The 20,270-nt window shown below is 44.7% G+C and overlaps 1 protein-coding gene across 2 annotated transcripts in view; it reads left to right on the top strand.

The window, feature by feature from the left end:
• Window positions 1-13,456: 13,456 nt before the first annotated feature.
• Window positions 13,457-20,270, top strand: part of ZC3H12B (zinc finger CCCH-type containing 12B) — a 112,365-nt gene continuing 105,551 nt past the window's right edge. Inside the window, exon 1 of one of the 2 annotated variants that reach the window (XM_075940829.1) lies at window positions 13,457-14,402. The gene's annotated coding sequence lies outside the window, so the exon portion shown is untranslated. The other variant, XM_075940830.1, reaches the window with a different exon arrangement.

Below are 20,270 nucleotides of genomic sequence, written 5' to 3'. Positions count from 1 at the left end.
TTTGCAGTGCAAACATACCCAAAGTGCTTAAGACATAAAATATTGCAATTCTCATTGCCTAAAATTAGATACATGTGGCTGGATTTTCAAAGGTGATGTGCATCCACATTTCTTTCTCTGGGAGCTTTGAAACCCCGGCCACTAATTTTGACACTTCACTATGTCTTTAAAGATACGTCTACACACCAACATTATTTTGAAATAACTTAGTCCGCATCTATACAGCAGGCAGTTATTTCAATAGTGTCAAAATACTGTCAAGCTGGAGGACTTCTTACTCCGACTCCTCTAACCCTCATTGTACGAAGAGTAAGAGAAGTCAGAGGAAGAGAGCTTTATTTCGAAATAAACTATGCAAGTGACATAGCTCAATTTGCGTAGCTCATTTTGAGTTAAGCCCTGTTCTGCTGATGTACCCTAAATGTCTAGCTCTTAGCTACTCAGATTTTAAAATTATGTCCATCCAATCTACAAACTGTTGTCTAGCTGTAGAATCATAATGGGTAGCCCCAGTCACCTGAAAGTATTTGTGATGCTGTTGATCTTTTCTGAAGAGACTGATCTGTGTTATTACGGAATCCCTGATATATGTGTGGCAAACTGTGCTAGTTGGGAGGAATATTGCCATTTATAAACTTTCATGAGGAGGAATGCTACAAATCTCCTGGGCACTCAGCTGAGCTGGAATTAAGCCACACAAAAAAATCACCTGATGTCCTTGTGCAAATAACATACACAGTCTGAAATAAATAGGTAACAGCCAACAGCAAGGAAAGATATTGGAAAATTGGGCACAAAGTGGTGTAAATTACACTTCCTTATACCAGCACAGCTACTTGAATAGCTTCACCCTTATAGAGGAGATGATCATCGCATCTATCTCAGCCCTCTTGCAGGTCCCTCTGGTGATACGTTTAACTCCCTTTGGGGCTTTCTATGAGCTCTGCCAATAGGAGAGTCTTCAAAGAGCCTATGAGCTAATTACACTGGACACTCCTTTTCTGCTCAATACCACCTTATTTTGATGCCCCTTCAAGCCCCTTGGTAATTGGGGTTGCAAATATTTGGACCATGATAGGATATGAATTAGCAGAGTCTCACCCTAGCAATTATACCAACAGGTGGCAGATTCTTAAGGAGCAAGCTGCACTTGCTTTAACAGTTCGGCAGCTCTAGGTCTTTCATAACACAGGCTAGAAATCCCCTCAGACTGGAGTTTTCTCAAGAAGGCTCACCAGCTGGGAAATAAGGTGTATGGTTTTCCCTAAGGGCTCATTGCCCTGAATAGGCCCTACTCAACCAGTTGTCTAGACTGAAAGCATCTTGTCTAGTGGATTTCATCTGGGGATAACTGTAATAGAAATACAGATACATAGTCAATGTTTCATAACTTCAAATACAAAAATGATACCTGCATACAAATATGATATTCATATTCATCAAATCATATATTTTCCAATGACAGCTCCCATAACTAATATTGCGCAAAATGCATCATGATTATCCTGTAATCATATCATAATAATATTACTATGATAAATTTGGGGTGCAATGTGTCACCCTCTTACTTTTCATTTGTTTGTTAATAAAGCCAACTCCCTGCAAGGGGCAAGTGTTGAGGCTATATGGAGCAGGCAGACTGACTTAGAACAGTGAGAAAACCACCTGCTCTCAAGGGTATAGTGGTGGAAACATTAACATACTTATTACATTTAATCTTGGAAGGCAAGGGATTTTGTTATATAATGACTAGCTCTTACATAGTACTTTTCATCTTTAGGTCACAAAGTATTTTACAATGGAAGTCAGTATCAGTATCCCCTTTTATAGTTGAGGAAACTGAGGCACAGTGTAGTGAAATACCCACAGTCAACTAGCAGGTGGAGTGGCAGAGCTGGGAATTGAATTTTTCAACTAGGGCTGGGTTTTTTCAGAAATGAGCACTCACAACTGCCACAAATTAAATGGAAGTGGCAGTGCCTCTGAAAATTTAGTTATTATTTGTATTGCATTAGCACTTAACACCCTGGTCATGTACCAGCATTCCATTGTACTACAAACTGTACAAACACTGAGCTCTTTGGGGCATCTTTTTGTTCTAAGTCTCAGGCTACGTCTAGACTGGCAAGATTTAGCACAAATACTCTAAACGCAAGAGTTTTTGTGTTAGAGAACTTGGCTGTGTCTAGACTGGCCAGTTTTTCTGGAAAATCAGCTGCTTTTCCGGAAAAACTTGCCAGCTGTCTACACTGGCTGCATGAATTTCTGCAAAAGCACTGACTTCCTACTGTAAGAAATCAGTGCTTTTTGCGGAAATACTGTGCTGCTCCCATTTGGGCAAAAGTCCCTTTTGCACAAAACTTTTGTGCAAAAGGGCCAGTGTAGACAGCTGAGATTTGTTTTGCGCAAAAAAGCCCCGATTGTGAAAATGGCGATCGGGGCTTTTTTGCGCAAAAGCGCATCTAGATTGGCCCGGACGCTTTTTCCGCAAAAAGTGCTTTTGCAGAAAAGCGTTCGTGCCAATCTAGATGCTCTTTTCCGAAAATGCTTTTAACGGAAAACTTTTCAGTTAAAAGCATTTCCAGAAAATCATGCCAGTCTAGACATAGCCCTTGAGTAAGAGAGCGTCTATACTGGCATGTGCCTTTGCACAAAAGATTTGCTTTTGCACAAAAGCATCCATGCCAGTGTAGACGCTCTCTTGTGCAAGAAAGCTCCAATAGCCATTTTAGCCATCGGGCTTTCTTGCACAAGAAATTGATGTTACCTGTTTACACTGGCCTCTTGCGCAAGAACACTTGTGCAAAAGGACTTATCCCTGAGCGGGAGTGTCAGAGTATTTGTGCAAAAAGCACTGATTTCAAACAGTAGCATGTCAGTGTTCTTGCGCAAATACTCGCAGCCAGTGTAGACAGGTGGCAAGATTTTGCACAAAAGCAGTCGCTTTTGCACTAAATCTTGCCAATGTAGACACAGCCTCAGTTTAAGACAGGTGGACATAGGATACAGACTGGAAAGCGCAAGGAAAACATGATATAGTGCTAGTCAGCATGATGGATAATGATCTCAGCACACCCTGCAGGAGCCTAACCAAATAATAGTCATTTGTTCATTTTTCCATTCTTGCAAAGACAAAAGATTATGATTATTATTCTGAAAGTTATTATTGTTAATAATCTACATTTACAGAAAGGGAAAGTTTAAAAACTCATGTTGCACTTGCAGATAATGGCTGCTCTCTCCTATCAGTTCAGACTGGCAAGGTATAAATATGGGAAGTTAAGATATAAAGATATAAATATGGGAAGTTGCAATTATCAGCAAATATTATTTTGTTCCCAAGTCTGCTATGAAACTTCAAGGTAATAAGTTTGAGAATGTATATCTAATATGCAAATGTAATTTCTGTAAGTTCACTCCTTGTGCGCACTGCAGAAGAAGAATTTCTCCAATAAAAATGAATATATAGCATTTGTGAATAGTGGAGATGATTTGGTGATTTTGATCACTATTTAAGGACTTTCCCTTGTTAAACTGCCATGACATTTTCTTCTACAATTAAAAGAAAGGAGGAGGAGGGGGGAAGGAGGGTATCGGTACAACCATCTTTTTAATACATCATTTATACTGACCTGAGATATTCAAGGCCTGATCCTCCTTCTACTGAAGCCAATTGGCAAACTTTTATTGGCTTAAATGGTGCAGGATCGGCCCCTTCATGAGCTGTGTGTTCAAAAGAGGCAGGCTTCATTGATGCATGATATAAATAGATGAACTAATTGATTTGAGGGGGCAGGAGGGAAATTAGCTGCAGTGGGCCAGCCAGTCTCTTGTTGCTAAGACACTGAGGGAGTGAGAGCAGTTGGGGTAAGGAAATGACAGGAGAAGGAATGATTCCATATAAAATAAGAGGCATGAATGATGAGAACCTCACTCTCCCAATATGGAGGATAATTATTTTTATTTTTTATTTTCAATTATGAGCTAAAATTTGGAGGTTGAAAAATTAAAATGCTGCCCTTGTAGCTTCATTGTTCACCAGTGATTTTAAAAAGATTTTAAAAGACAATCACAAATTGTGACAAAATATTCCCAGGTTCTCCTCATTAGCTAGACCAGCAGTCTCCATATCCATACTAAAAAAATGACAAAAAAATCTACATATCAAGTGGCATTCAGGTGCTAATGGACTCTGAATTGACTGCAATGTTTGCTTTCATTTGTTCTTACAGACTGCACCTATCGACTGTAGGTGCTGATCCTTAGCTGGAAAATATCAGGTGTATTTCTAATGCTCTATAAATTATATCAAAGAGATACGTCCTGTAGCTAATATTTAGGCAAAGCTTTCACTAAAATGATGTCTTTTAAAATTCACTGATGTTAAAATTAATGCATTCCATTTGTTTTTTGTTCTATTCAAGTTCCTGTGGTATTGCAGCTTCTTCCAAAAATATAAGTGTCATGACTAGCATCTGTCATGTAGTGGTTTTTTAAAAATCTTTTCCTCTCCCTAGAGGAGAAAAGCAATGTGAGAATTTAATATTTTGATTGTGTTTCACTAATACTTTCTTACATATGTGCTGTGCTCTGTGTTTTGGTTGGCAGAAGTGAGTCAAAGAAGTGTGTCTTGCCCTTGGAATGGGAAGTGGTGTGGTTTCAGGATTCTTAGAGCCTGCAGGAATTCATTATCCTGAGGGAGTCCATTCTACCGTCTTGGACAAACTCCTGAGAAAGCTCTGTCTTCTGCACAGACAATCTTTATCTTCAGATCTGTTAGCTGCTGAGAGTCTTGTCCTTATTAGGGAGGATGTCAAAAATAACACTGCTGCTTTTCTAAAGGAGCAATTATTAAAATTGTCAGACATGACAGGGTCAATAAGAAGTTTGTCAATACATCCTCTGAAATCCCCCCAAAATCCTCAATTAAAGAAACAGCTGAATTGATTTCATCCACAAAATCATTCAAGTGAAAAAGAAAAGGACCGAAGTGAGCCATCCAGTCCATCATTTTGAAAATGCAAAATTGTTCCCCCAATGTATGTTATCAGTTTCTGTATTCAGTCAAATTGTGGCAAGCGATAAGTTTCCATCACTTCCCTTGGAAAACACCTGCCTATTTGAGTTGATTTCACTGTTAGGCTGCAAATCTGCACAGGGTTTATAAAGAAGTGTGTTGTGTTTTAAATATTTTAAATGCTCCCCCCCCCACCCTAAGAAGCTAGGAATGGGTGACGGATCACTTGATGGTTACCTGTTATGTTCATTCCCGTCTAAAGTAACTGTCTCCAACCAGTGGCCATGAGGTTGATTGACTGTCAAAGTCTCCTCAATCTCCATCTCAGAGCTTGTCTACACTCATGTTTTGTCGACAAAAACTGCCTTTTGGCAACAAAACAGCAAGAACATTTACACTGCAATGTGACTTTTGTTGGGAAAAGCACCCAGTTTTGGAAAAAAAAAAAAAAAAAACCTTCCAGCCCTGTGAGAGACTTTTGTCTTTTCCCCTCCCTTTATTGTTGACAAAGCGCCAGTGTGGACGTTGCTGTTTGTTTTGTCAAGAGAACTGGTTTCCGCCAGTATCCCACATTGCCTGCCCTGTTGACTGTGCTCAGTGTTTTGTGATCTCTGCTGCCCTGAAGGCATGCGCCCTTCCCCTTTCAAAGCTCTGGGACGTATCTGATAGCTGAGTGAGCTGCTTTATTTGGGGACTAAACCAAGAGCAAATCATCTCAATGCTTCTGTTCTGCCCTGCACTAGGAACACAGTGGCAGGCAGACTGCTGCGGCAGTGGAAAGGCTGGAAAGACTGCTGTGCTGCTTTGACATTCCTCAGCATGGAGAGCTCACAGAGCTATGAGGGAATCCCAAGAAATATAAGGATCAGCTTCGTCTTCCCACAACATAGCACTATAGGATGTTTACCCGCATTGCTTTGCTCTTATCTGTTGACAGGGTGCTAGCAATGTGACCATGAAATGTCAACAATGGAAGGCAGAAAAACCAGTTTGAACAGTTTTCACTTTTAGCAACTTTTGCATGTCAATAGCACTTTTGTCACCAAACTTTCCCAGTGTAAAACATAGCCTCAGTCCCACACCTTCCTCCCTCCTAGCCCTTTGTCTTCCAATAGCAGACAGCACTTTAACAAAGGGATGATTGGAAAAAGGCAAATGTAGTGCCCATTTTCAAAAAAGGGAAGAAGGATGATCCAGGGAACTATAGGCCAGTCAGTCGTACCTCGGTTCCTGGAAAAATCATGGAAGGGATCCTTAAGGAATCCATTTTGAGGCACCTGGACGAGAGGAAAGTGATTAGGAATAGTCAGCATGGATTCACAAAGGGAAAGTCATGCCTGACCAATCTGATTAGCTTCTATGATGAGGTAACTGGCTCGGTGGACATGGGAAAGTCAGTGGATGTTATATACCTTGACTTTAGCAAGGCTTTTGATATGGTCTCCCACAATATTCTTGCCAGCAAGTTAAGGGAATGTGGATTGGATAAATGGACGGTAAGATGGATAGAAAGATGGCTAGAAGGCCAGGCCCAGCAGGTAGTGATTAATGGCTCGATGTCAGGATGGCGGTCGGTTTCTAGCGGAGTGCCCCAAGGTTCGGTTCTAGGACCAGTTTTGTTCAATATCTTTATTAATGACCTGAATGAGGGGATGGATTGCACCCTCAGCAAGTTTGCGGATGACGCTAAGCTGGGGGGAGAGGTAGATACGCTTAAGGGCAGAGATAGGGTCCAGAGTGACTTAGACAAATTGGAGGATTGGGCCTCAAGAAATCTGATGAGGTTCAACAAGGACAAGTGTAGAGTCCTGCACTTGGGACGGCCGAATCCCAAGCATAGTTACAAGCTGGGGACCAACCAGTTAAGTAGTAGTTCTGCAGAAAAGGACCTGGTGGTTACAGTGAATGAGAAGCTGGATATGAGTCAACAGTGTGCCCTTGTAGCCAACAAGGCTAATGGCATATTAGGTTGCATTAAGAGGAGCATTGCCAGCAGATCCAGAGATGTCATTATTCCCCTTTATTCAGCTTTGGTGAGGCCACATCTGGAGTATTGTGTCCAGTTCTGGGCCCCCCACTACAAAAAGGATGTGGACACATTGGAGAGGGTCCAGCGGAGTTCAACTAAAATGATTAGGGGGCTGGAGCATATGACTACTGAGGAGAGGCTGAGGAACTTGGGTCTGTTTAGTCTGCAGAAGCGAAGAGTGAGGGGGGATTTGATAGCAACCTTCAACTTCCTGAAGGGAGGTTCCAAAGAGGCTGGAGAGAGGCTGTTCTCAGTAGTGACAGATGGCAGAACAAGGAGCAATGGTCTCAAGTTGTGGTGGGAGAGGTCCAGGTTGGATATTAGGAAAAACTATTTCACTAGGAGGGTGGTGAAGCACTGGAATGGGTTACCTAGGGAAGTAGTGGAGTCTCCATCCCTAGAGGTGTTTAAGTCTCGGCTTGACAAAGCCCTGGCTGGGTTGATTTAGTTGGAATTGGTCCTGCCAAGAGTAGGGGGCTGGACTTGATGACCTTCTGAGGTCTCTTTCAGTTCTATGATTCTATGATTCTATGAAAGGGTCAGCTGAACTCACTTCCCACAATCCACCTTCCCTTCACTGACCCTACTCTCCATCTAATTTTCCCTTCTCTCCTTCCATTCAAAGTTTCAGCAGAGCCACTTTCCCTATGGAATTGATTTTGGCTTTTTAAAAATGTGGTGCATAATGGGGTTTCTTTTTCCTGCAGTAGGTGGTAGGCATGATGTATTCTGAACATCCCCCAGCATGACAAACCAGGAAGCTCCCCCTTCTCTTTTCAAGGATCCACAGGAGAGAAGAGCACTGGGAATCTAGTGATCACCAAGCTGTATCAGGACTGTTCACATTTCTCCAATAGGGAGAAGAGCTATTGCAATGACCATGCAGAACAAGTGAGTGGTTGGACACTAGAAGACATGCTGATCTCATAGACAACTTTGTCATTTGCTAGAAGTGCCTCCTTCTCCTGCCCCATTATCTTCATGTTACTGCTGTCCCTTCCCCATGCTTTTGGCTCCTCTGTGTCCTGCTGCCCTTCACCCACTTATCCCTCAGCTTTTGCTACTCCACTCCTCCCCTCTTCTCTTGGGACCACTCTAATTTTCATCCTTTCAGCTGCTGCTGCCTCCACTCCTGCCTTTTTACTCCTTTGCTGTTGCTTCCTCCCACTATTTGCTGTCCCCACCATCAATTCGCCCCCTACTCCTGCTATCGCCCCCGGCTGCTGCCTCCTCCCCTCCTGACTTTACTTTGTGTTTTTGTTCAGGAAGACTGCTTGTGCTTGGGAGGGGACTAAATTGGGATCTGATAAGAAAGAGTTGGTCTAGCTGCTGTGGCAAGTAGTGGCTCTGGCCAGCAAAAAGATACTTCTCTGAGTACGGCCCCTACAGCCTTATGAGAAGAGGTGAGGTTGCTTGCATGAGTTGCCCCTCTGCATTCAGCAGGGAGTTCCAGGGCAGGAGAGGGATTGTGATTATAACAAACTGACTAATCAGTTGCCAAAGGGAATTGGGGCTGGCGCATGTGAGCATTGAGGAGAAGGTGCTGCCCACACCACCCCATTACAGGGCTTGTGGTCAATCAATGTCCACCAAGCTGTGAATGTGATAGTGTTAAATCAAAATGGAGTCAGAATGTATGAGGAGATTTCAAAATGGAACCCATGTGATTGACAGGGTCAGTTGCCGCCAAAAGACTCTATGCACCCAGCAGGAAAAGACCCTATACACTCAGCACTAAAGCTTTGAACACGGCACCCATCCTGTGCACCAGGTACTGAAATCTGCACTTGCTCCGAACTGTTTGCACACATCACTCTGCACGGTGCACACAACACTCCAGGAAGTTTCCCTCCTTTGAACCTTTAAAATACTTGACCCAAGAGAGGCTCGGGTCGGCAGTTCCCTCATCCAACAAGAACAAGAGACACACTGGACCGGGATACCAGGGCAAAGGCTGTGATCATCTCCGCTTTCCAGACCTGCTCTTCTCCTGCTGCTGGCAGGGTGCTCACGATTGTGGCGCATGCTCAATTTTGTGAATCAGTAGCTACCTGTCCCGCTACATTGGACCTGAACGCTGCTAGTCTGTTGGGCTTCAGCCTGGAACTGTGTTGCGAAGGTGCACGCTTCTCTAAAAGACTGAACTGTCCAAAATATCACCAAGGATGCCTCTGTGTTCCTCCCTCTCGGCTACCTGAGCCACAAGGTAGTAGGTCCTGAGCTCCGATTCCAGATCATCGGACCTCTGAGCCAGAAGAGTATCCAGCTGTTAATTCGTGGTTATATCTGTTCTGTCTTCTAAATATATATATATATCCGTGGGAGTGGGGTTGGGACTGATTATTGTTGAATCATTTGTATTACCCTATCTGTTCTGCTTTACAATATAATGATTAACTTTACTACATGGCTGTGATTATTAAGAGACTAAAAATCCGTTGGTGATAGATACGGCAGGTTCCGGGGGGGAACCCACTTCTGAACCAAAGGCATAGTTCCATCAATCAGATCAGACCCTAAATTACAGTAACTCCGTTAGTGTGCCTTTGGCTAACAAAGCCCTTTGGCACATCCACCCACACAGGCTTTTCCCTTGGAGGCAGTCATCCTGCATGCTAAGAGGTGCTGGGTGTGGGGGCGGAATGCAAAACTCTGCTTCCTACAAACATTCAGGGGTTTTCTCCTTGGCCTACAAGCTTCCTCAGCACCCCATACCTCCACCTGACCCCAACATTCGGCCCAGGCTGGCATCTCCTCCAGAGCCAGTATCCCCTTCTTCACCAAACAAAACATTCTGTCTGCCAAATTTTATCTTCTGTATGCTGGAAAAAGTTGGATATAGGTAAACTTGAAATGCCTGAGACACAAGCATTGTTTCAACTCAGTCTTGATGCCTCCTTAGTTATTGACACTGAAAGTCTAGAGCAACCAACCACAATGAGGAGGACTGGATAAACATCAAGGAAACAACCTATAAAACTGCTGTCAAAGTACTGGGTTTCCAAACATGCAAATACAAGGATTAGTTTGACAATAAGGACAAAGATGCCGAAGCTCTTCTTGAGGAGATGCATGTGACATGCCTGACTTGGATCAACGATAAAGAGAATGCCTCTAGGAAATCACCATACAGTCGAGCTAAGCAGAAGGCACAAGCCAAATTATGGTAAATGCAAGAGGGCTGGTGGAAATATAAAGCAGTAAAACTTCATGGTGCAGCGGATGGACACAATTTTAAAGCATTCTATGGTGGGCTGATGGCAGTCTATGGGCCATGCGATGCTGGCTCTACATCAGGGTGCTCTGCTGATGGCAGCACTCTGATTACAGATAGTACTAAAATCCTTTACCAGTGGGCTGAACATTTTCGTAATGTGTCAAACGAGACATCAACTTTTGACAGCAGCATTCTTGAAGAGTTTCCTCAGTGGGCTAATGATTCACAGCTGGTCATATCACCTACGCTTGATAAGGTACAAAAAGCTGTCAAGGATATGAAATCTGGAAAGATGTCTGGTGGTGATGCGATCCCAGCAGAGATTTATAAAGCTGGGGGGCGGGGGCAGTTGGTGCACCATCTCATCCATTTATTCCACATCATTTCAGAGAAAGAGCAAGACCACAGAATTTCAAAGATTCCTTGATTGTACACATATACAAAAACAAATGACTGGACATGCTATGATGACTACTGGAGCATCTCATTGCTGTCTATAGCTAGTAAGCTCCTGGCCCTCATCCTCCACAGCTGGCTGGCATCACGTGTGTTCACAAATGGCATAATTTCAGTGTGGATTTCATGCAGATTGAGGCACTACTAACATGATATTCACAGCCAGGGAGATACAGGAAAAATGTAGAGGACAACATCAGGATCTCTACATGATTTTCGTCAACCTGACAGAGAAGTTCGGCATGGTCAACAGAAACAGGCTTTGGAAGGTAGTTGGGTGAATCAGTTATCCTGAAAAATGTATCAATATAATTTGGTTCATGAATTTCATGATGGTATGCTGGATTGTGACCTTGACAATGGAGAGATATCAGTACCTTTTGTAGGTACAAAATAAGGATGTGTCCTTGATCCTTTCTTGGTTAATATCTACTTTTCAATGAAGTTGTTGGTTGTTTTAAGGATTGAGAGTTGCTCACACCCATTCAGTTCTGAACTGACAGCAGTATTTTCAGCCTCTGAAGATTTCAGGCTCTCACCAAAAGTGTTCATTATAACTGTCTGTGACCTCCTTTTACTGGTGGCTGTGTATTGTTGGTTCACTCAGTCGAGGATGCACAGTAGCTTTTTGATTGTTTTATTACCTCTGCTCACTGTTTGGACTCCCTGTGATCCTCAAGAAGACAGAAGTTATGCCTCGGTCTCTTTGGAAAGAGCCCACCACTCCAGTGATCACTTTGCCTGATACTGTCTTTAAGGCTATTGACAAGTTTTGCTACCTTTGGAATGTATTGTCCACTAGTATAAACATTGATGAGTATGTCACTGCTCAACTAGGGTGTGTCTAGACTATATGCCTCCGTCGACGGAGGCATGTAGATTAGACAGATCGGCAGAGGGAAATGAAGCCGCGATTAAAATAATCGCGGCTTCATTTAAATTTAAATGGCTGCCCCGCTCTGCCGATCAGCTGTTTGTCGGCAGATCGGGGCAGTCTGGACGCCTTTCTTGATCGGCACAGGTATGCCTCGTGAAACCAGGTTTATTTTAATCGCGGCTTCATTTCCCTCTGCCGATCTGTCTAATCTACGTGCCTCCGTCGACGGAGGCACGTAGTTTAGACGTACCCTTAGACAAAGCCAGCGCTGCCTGTGGAAGACTGACCAAATGCTTATGGAATGGCCATAGTGTTAGACTGATACCTTCATATGAAGGTATCAGGCAGTTGCTGTATGGTTTGGATATTGCCACCATGTTTCAAAACTTGATCAGTTCCATATGCGCTTCTCCAGGCAGATTGCCCATGTGAACTGCTGGAACAAAATTCCAAACATGGAGGTTCTTAAGCTCTGTGTTGTCATGGGCATGGAAGCAGTGCTTATGAAAAAACAGTTTCACTGGATTCCTCATATTATGAGGATGGATGATACATGGGTACCGAAGATGGTCTTCTATAGCTAGCATGTTTACGGAAAGAGCTCTATTGGCAGTCAGTATCAGCACTATAAAGATATCTTAAAGGCCAATGTAAAGTCATGCGGCATATCTCCCAGTGATCTGGAAATCATAGCTCAGGACATTTTCTGGTGGCATTCTATTGCACAGGCTCTCAAATGCTTTGAAAGTCAACATATCCAGATATTACTAGAAAAACATAGAAACTGAAAAGGTTGCACAGCACCCTGAGATGGTGGATTTTTATTTGATAACTGTGATTGGATTTGCTAATTGGTGATTGCCTTAGTCATTCACCAATGGTGTCATAAGACGATAAGATCTGTCAACTGTCAGCTCAGTCCAGTCTAAACATTTAATATATAAGTACAAAATCTAAGTAGTGCTGTACAGTATGGAGGTGGGATGGAAGGTTTTTATTTGTTTCTGTGGATAAACTGTATAGTCAGTTGCTTGACCACACTTTGTTTCTTAATGAATAAGTCGCAAAGGCCACTAGTGGTGACACATGGCAGGGGAAGGAAAGGAGGTGCTGGCTTTTGCCTCTCCCCACCTCTTTGCTCTGCTTCTGCCCCAGCCTTGCTCCACCCCTCCCTGTCTGCTTCTTTCCAGCACTTCCCAGAAAATCACAGCCAGGGGGCACCATGAGCTGGAGCCACTCAGCCGGTGCCCTCCCTGCCACCACTGCTGGTGAACGGAGGGAAGGAGCGGGGGGTGGGGAGTTGGAACTCCTGCTACCGGCACTGGCTCTCCTGCCGGCTGCTGGACAGCTTCTCTTGCCTTGGAAGGGGACTGCACAGAGGTGCACATGCCCCCGCATACACCCCCCTATGTGTTACCTATGAAGGTCATGGCAGTCATGAATTCCATTACTTTGCCAGACCACTGTGACTTACTTAGCTTCAGCAATCTACAGCTAAAGATCTATCAGGGACTAGGGTTTCCAGGTGTCTGGTTTTCAATGTGAGTGCCCAGTTGAAAAGGGACCCTAATGGCTCAGATCAGCAGCAATGACTGGGCCATTAAAAGTCTGGTTAATGGAAGGCTACAGGGTCTAGCAACTGAAGTGCCTTGAATACTTGTGCATGTGTCACAATACTCTTGGAGCACTATGATGTACTGGTCAGAAAACAGCTGATGCACAAGGTGACCAGGAAGGTGACCTTCAGCATTTCAGATGTCCTTCACAATGAAGTCTGTTAACAAGAGCTCCCTTCCAGTGTCCTGCCTAGGTTGCTGGCAATTCCATGGAAACCCATAACGTAGGTGAGAGAGAGGTCTGTCTGATTTTATAGCTAGATTTGTTAATGATAGCTAGAGTTGATAATGTTTGGGGTAGCATAGGATAATGGAGGTATGAAAACTGCAGCAGAAAAAACAAGGACATCATCTAGTTCCCATGTGTGTTCCACAGCCTAAGCATGTACTTCATGATTCATGCATATTATAGCACATCATGGTGCATGCATGCTGGTGACAGACTTTAGTGGGCACATGTCGCTTATACTGCACCTTCTGCAGTATACGCTTTTCTATCCTCAGAAGATGAATGATGTACACCTAATTTCCTGAGGTGCTCATCTAGGAAGGTGTGGTAACGAGCCCAGCAGAGACACCTCAGAGGATGTGCCGTGCTTCCCAAGTGTGAGTTGCTGCAAACCTATGGCGCAGCTTTTGCACACGAATGAGAAATGGAGGCGGCAGCGAACACACTGCTCTCTCAGAGCGGGCACATGCGTTCGGTGCAGCGTTCAACGCCTGCTGCGTGCTCCCTAGATACAAGCTGCTGCACTGCCGCTCCGCGCATGCAGCCCTCCAGTCCCCCGAAGCTTGGCCGGCTCGCAGCGGGCGTCGTGCTATGAGCTGCAACAAGGGGGCTCCGCGCGCAGGCTTCAGTGAGTGGCGGGAGCGCGCGGGCCTCGCGCCGGCGGCAGCGGTGGGCTGAAGTGGGCGCGAGCTCAGCGGGGCCGGGCGCGGTTGCTAGGAGACGGCGCTCGGGCAGGCCGGCGGAGGCAACGGCAGGATGAGGCGGAAGCAGCGGCCCCCGGGCCCCCCCTGGCGCTGAGTCCCCGGGCAGAGCCCCCTCTCCCGCCGCTCCCCAGCCCCCGATGCGGTGGGAGCTGGCGGAAGCGGCCGCAGCAGCCCCCGCCGTCCATCCGTCGCCTGTTCGGGGCGCGGCGGTGCCACCAGCCCCCGGAGGGAGCCGCGAGCAGCGTCACGGAGAGCGGGTGAGGCTGTGGCCGGGACCGGGACCGGGACCGGGCCGTGGAGCTCAGGGGGCCTCGGTGCCTGCCGCTGGCACGGAACGGGGAGGCCCCGCCCAGGCAGCCTCGCCGCCGCCTTCGGCTCGGGAGCCGGTGCTGGTCTCCTCTCCGCAATAGAGCAGCCTGCGGGAGGCCTAGCAGGTGAGGGCGCCTGCCCAGTGCTGGTCCTGCTCTCCGCGCAGGTGGCCTGGTCTCTAGGGCCGAGTCAGGGGCACACACGCGTCGCGGTGTGGACATCGCTGGTGGGCGGTTTGGGCGTTGTCAGCCCCTCAGGACGGGGTGCCATAGCCCCGCTTGGTGCTGTTTCTGGGTCCCCAGCTCCCACTGCGAAGTGTTCTTAGCAAACAGCTTGTTGGGTGAAAGAAGCTGCTGTCTCAGGGTCATTGCAGTGGCCAGGTAAATTGGCTGCGGGGGGGGGGCCGATCAGGTTATTCGTTCTCACATTCATTGTATGACAGGTGGAAAAGGGATGGTCTCATTTGCATCTTGCCTAAAACCTGTCCTCAATTTAGAGAAGGGGCTCCAAGAAAATAAAAACTTTCACGATGAGAAAAGGTGATTAAATAATAATAATAATTAATAATGTGGCATCAAAGGGGTACCCGTCGACCACCATTTATACTTACTTCCAATAGTTCTTCCTATAAAATAATTGTGGTTAATAAAGAAGTCACATATTATAGTAAAAATTCCAGAAATGTTTGAGGAGCTAGTTTTTGTTTTTAATCATATGGCTTAAAACTGAGTTCTCCTAATAAAATAAGCTTTCTTGCATATCTGTCCATTTTGCTATGTCACCTATTTCTTTTAGATATTTAATGAAGGTTGTAACTGCTGTGAGTTGACTTCATTAGTATACTATAAAGTGCAATGGAAAGGTCATACTGAGTCTTATTTTGGTAAACTGTGCAATCATTCTAGAGCCAACTGAATATTTACTTGTCTCTATCTACTGATGGATTTTGGTTTAGTATTTTGGAATTGTATTCAGACACATATATGTTCCTTTGTATTCAGGAAGTTTTGAGTAGAGGAAAATATGAAATACAACCATGTTAAAATATTGGTGCTGTTTATGTCATTGATGCTTTACATCAGATCCATGTTCCGAGGGTCAACACATTTAGTCTTTTAAATGGATAGGTATGTAAAATTGGTTTTTATGCAGAAAATATCCTGTGTTAAGATGGCATATTCAATTAGAAAGAAATTATGGCCAGAGGATAATATGGCATTGGAATGGTCAGTACTTGATTGTATTGGAATAGGTGGCTCGGCTTAAACAGGTTTTTTACATTCATAATTGATGCAACAAGCCCAGAGGTGCTGGGGCTGTGAACTACTAAGCTTTGAGGTGCCAGGGCTAACATGAGCAAGCTCTGGCACAGGTCAAGGAAATGTATGCTAAAAATAATGTACAGGCAGTCCCCGGGTTACGTACAAGATAGGGACTGTAGGTTTGTTCTTAAGTTGAATTTGTATGTAAGTCGGAACTGGTACATATTGTAGGGGAAACTCTAGCCAAACATTTCTCCAGAGCTCAGTTTTATTCTCCCACACCTCACTTCCCTCAGTCCTTTATTCTCAAGCTGAGGTGTCTGCTGAGAAAAGCCGCTCTGCGTCTCCCTGGTCTGCTGGGGGAGGTGCTAGTTTCGCGTCTCCGTGGTCTGCTGGGGGGAAGCAGCTAGTGCGGGGTTGCCTCACCCCGTTTGTAAGTAGGGATCTGATGTAAGTCGGATCCATGTAACCCGGGGACTGCCTGTATCTTCAGTAGTATGAGTGATGAGAGGGGCTTGCAGCCCAAAGTATGCACCTACTAGAGGTTAGATATATATTTAAAATAACCTCCACAATCAAGCAGTGTGAGTGGTAGTATTCTATTTTTAGTGCATTGACTCTTTGAGCTCTAGCCTGAGTGTGTTTCCTTGAACTGGAATTCAGAGCCTCAGCTGAAATTGAAGATGTACTCTCAAAGGCTCAGCCTTTTGTACAGACCTGCCCATGGGGGTCCTGTGGGAGCATAGGCAGCAACTGCCCCAGGGCCCAGATATTCAAAGGGGCCTGGGGCCTCAGACTGCTGCTACTGCAGTTGTGGAGGCAAACGGAACTTCCGGTTCTTTAAATTGCTATCAGAGCCCCAAGCTGCATGCTCTAGATGGCACTGAGGAGTGGTGTAGTCACTGTCTAGGCCTGCCCTGTCTTCCCAAAGCTCTTCCCCTTCAAGGGCTATGTCTATACTGGTGGGTTATTGCGCAAGAATAGCGGTTCTTCCCGAAAGCATCCACACTGCCCACCCGCTCTTGCGCAAGAAGATTTACAGTAGGGCATGGTAAGAGCGGGCTTCTTGCGCAAGAGCTAAGCTCTTTTTTAACAGGTGTAAGCTCTCTTGTGCAGGAACTCTTGCACAAGAGGGCAGTGTGGACACTCCACATGGATTTCTTGCACAAGAAATCCTTATGGCTAAAATGGCCATCAGAGCTTTCTTGCACAAGAGAGCATCCACACTGCCATGGATGCTCTTGCTCAAAAGCACAGCTTGTACATGACAGTGTGGACATTTTCTTGTGCAAGAGTTCTTGCGCAAGAAGCCGCCAGTGTAGACATAGCCTAGGAGTGTGGAGCTGCCCCCTCACCTTGCCCAGGGGCCCAGTGAGAATGTCATCTAGCCTGGTTTTGTATCAGTCAGCCTCTGTGATTGATGTTTGAAGCTCCCCTTCCACTTTGATTTGATTGCTGGAAAAGGGAAACTTTTCTGTGCTTCAAGGGTGTGTCTGCTACTCTCTTCTTCTCAACATCCTTTTTCTTTTCATTTCCTTGAGGGATGTATTTCCTCAATTGTGGATTACTCCATTGTCTGCCTTTCTTGCTGTTCAGCTTTCCCAACCAGCATCAGAATAAAACTGTCAGGTTTTCTTTTACTCAAGAGTAGTAGCAACAAAACTAGTCTTGTGGCTTTCACAGTTCTGTTGCTTAGAAAAGCCCTGGGCAATTGCAGAGACACTGGTGCTGTCTGGATTCAGAATGACAGTGCTACACCTATGTATTTTAGGGAGCTTGTCTATTTGATCAAGAACACCTAAATGGTAAAAGCTAGGACCACCAAGTTTGGTATGTAGCATTCTCTTACCTTAAAGCAGTATAAGGCTTTCATTGTGCTAGAAAAACAGTATGTGCCTGAAATGGCATTGCTTCTCATAAAAACAAACAGAAAAGAGACTGAATCTCCAAATCAAGTACAGTTCTCAAAACTGACATAACTGAGTGACTGTTGTAAGAGACAGAACCAAAAGGAGCCAAAATAGGATGAACCTGGAATAGGATTCTTTCTTAATAAGCCTTATAGAAAAGAGATAAAATGGAGAAATTTGGAAGTAGTGCTCTGTTTTGGCACTACCAGGCAGTGCCAGGTAAATCAGCTAGTAAGTTCATATTTGTAAACAGACAGGGAAAATCTACTCACTTGTAGCAAGTAGTAATCTTTTCTGAGTAAATGCTGCTGAAGTTTACATAATTTAATCTTTGATTTTGGGGAAAAATATATTCCAACCTTGGTGGTTGTCAAGACAATGTTCAGAACATGAATAGTGGAAACCAGTAGTGGGCAACCTGCAGCCCAAGGGCCACATTTGGGCCATCAGGGTTCTGTGTGTGACCCACAAGACATTTTGTTTACCATTGCTCACACACACAGTTGCCAGGTTCCACTGATTTCTATTCCAGTCATATTTTTTGTGTGTGTTGGTACTACTGAAGTGTCATGCACATAAAGAAAGAGAGATCTCTCTTGATCTCTCAATCTCTCTCAATCTCTTGCTCCCTCTCGCACTCACTCGCTCAACTGCTCGCGCTCTCTCTCTCTCTCTCTAATATATATACATAAACATTTTTCCAGTGGGATGCTAAAGTGACATCATCAAGTCTCAGTGTCCAGAGGCTGGGGGCTAGGCATGGGCGGGTAAAGCCCTGCCCTTTCCACCCCATCCCTGGAGTCAAGCTCCACTGACTGTCAGCCTAGCCCTCTTTGGCGGCCACATGGCGAGCCGGGAGAGGAGGTTTAGGCTGGGGTAGATGGGGGGGCGTGGAGGGAGAAAGAGCCTTGGATGGCAGTTGAAGGTCGGGGGGAGGGAGACAGGCCCAGGCTGGCGTGGTAGGCGGGAGGGAGAGGGGCCTGGTCTGGCACGACTGCTGTCTGGCCCTCCCTGATGGCCAGGTGGAGAGCCAGGGCTGCCTACCCCCTGTGGATAGGCGGTGTGTGTGTGTGGGGGGGGGGGAGTTGGTGAGTGTAGCGAGCAGGGGGCACAGCCCTCTAGTTCTTCTTTAGGATATGGAATCCACAGAGCTTGCCTTACAAGTGCAAATGTGACACAGCTGTTTCTATTGGTGCCTTTTTTTTTTTCCTCCTTGACCATCCAGACTGCTGTTGTAAACTATGATATATGCTGGCTGTATCTTAAGCAATGCAACTGGAAGGGTAGGTGCCTGGAAAAATGGAACCATTCTAGTACCAGATTCTATAATTAACCAGTAAACACATGCCATGTCATAAATACATATTATTCTACATAGAAGAAATGTATATAAAAATGCAAGACCAGGTAGTACGTAGTGTTCTAAAGATATAGCTGTTTTGTTCTGAAGGCAAATGGCATGCTCAATCATTTACAGTAATATGAACAGGCAGGCAAATTCATTAGCTGCCAATCTTAGTTAAAATTGAGATTACATATAGTAAGTATATATTAAATACTTTAGCTAATATTAATTCACTATCTTTCAGCCTTAAAGATAGGCATCATAACATTTTGTTATGTGCTGCTTTTGGCTTAATTTATGGCAAAATATATATTTAATTATCCTGTCACAATGGATTTTTAGGGTTGCTCAGCTGATGGTGGGTCTATTCTCAATTCTCATTGAGCTCTGTGGTGAGGTATCAAAACTGAACTATTGTACATATACTGGCTGCTTTTACCAAGTGTCTTGGGTATTATTCCATTAATCAATCTATGCACATAAGGTATTAACTTCAATAGGAGTTAATCCCATTTCACCAAAAAATAAATCCTTGTTTGCTGTTGTTTTCCTAGTTATGTTCACAATTTGTGTTTGAAGTGTCAGATCTCATTTTGGCATGTCACTAAAAAAAAAAAAAAAAAAGGCCCAAATATGGAATATTAATTTTCAGATGTTTTTAGCATTTTCCTGACATCGTGTATAAATTATAATGTAATTGCTCTGTGGCTGGATCTCAGTTGATCTTGCTGGTTTTCTCTCTCTCTCTCTCTCTCTTTTTGGATGATCCTTTTAAAATAGACTAAATGATTGAGCTGACCAAAAAATAAATTATAAAAATATTTGACTATGATTAGTTTTATCAGTGGCTGATTTGGTTCTTTGACCATGTGATGGCACTCACTTCATGAAAACTGTCCCCTTTGGCTAAGTGTCTGTGCCTGCACTTTCTGCTATAGCAGCTCTCCTGTGACCCAGCCAAGTCTGCACCTCTTGAGCTCCAAAGAGGAACTGCCTCATTCTGGCCCAGCAGCTTCTTTTTAACTGGCTTGCTGGGCCCTGATTGGTTTCTTCCTTTGTGCTCCTCTAGTTTGCCTGGAGGACTTCTCTATGGTTTGCTGGGGTGAGGTGTGGGAAGACCACAAGCCTCCAGCAGGGGTGTTTGGGGCCTTGTCCACTCCATCACAGACCATGTGTATATTAGTTGAACTGTAGTGGCACTTGTGACACTGTAGTTATATTGGCATGACCTTATTGTGAAAACACATCTTACAGTGATGGGAAAGGTTTTCTGTCACTGTAGGAACACTACCTCGTGAG

This window comes from Pelodiscus sinensis, chromosome 13, assembly GCF_049634645.1.
Source record: "Pelodiscus sinensis isolate JC-2024 chromosome 13, ASM4963464v1, whole genome shotgun sequence".
NCBI lineage: Eukaryota > Metazoa > Chordata > Testudines > Trionychidae > Pelodiscus > Pelodiscus sinensis.
This window is presented reverse-complemented; position numbering and strand designations above follow the sequence as displayed.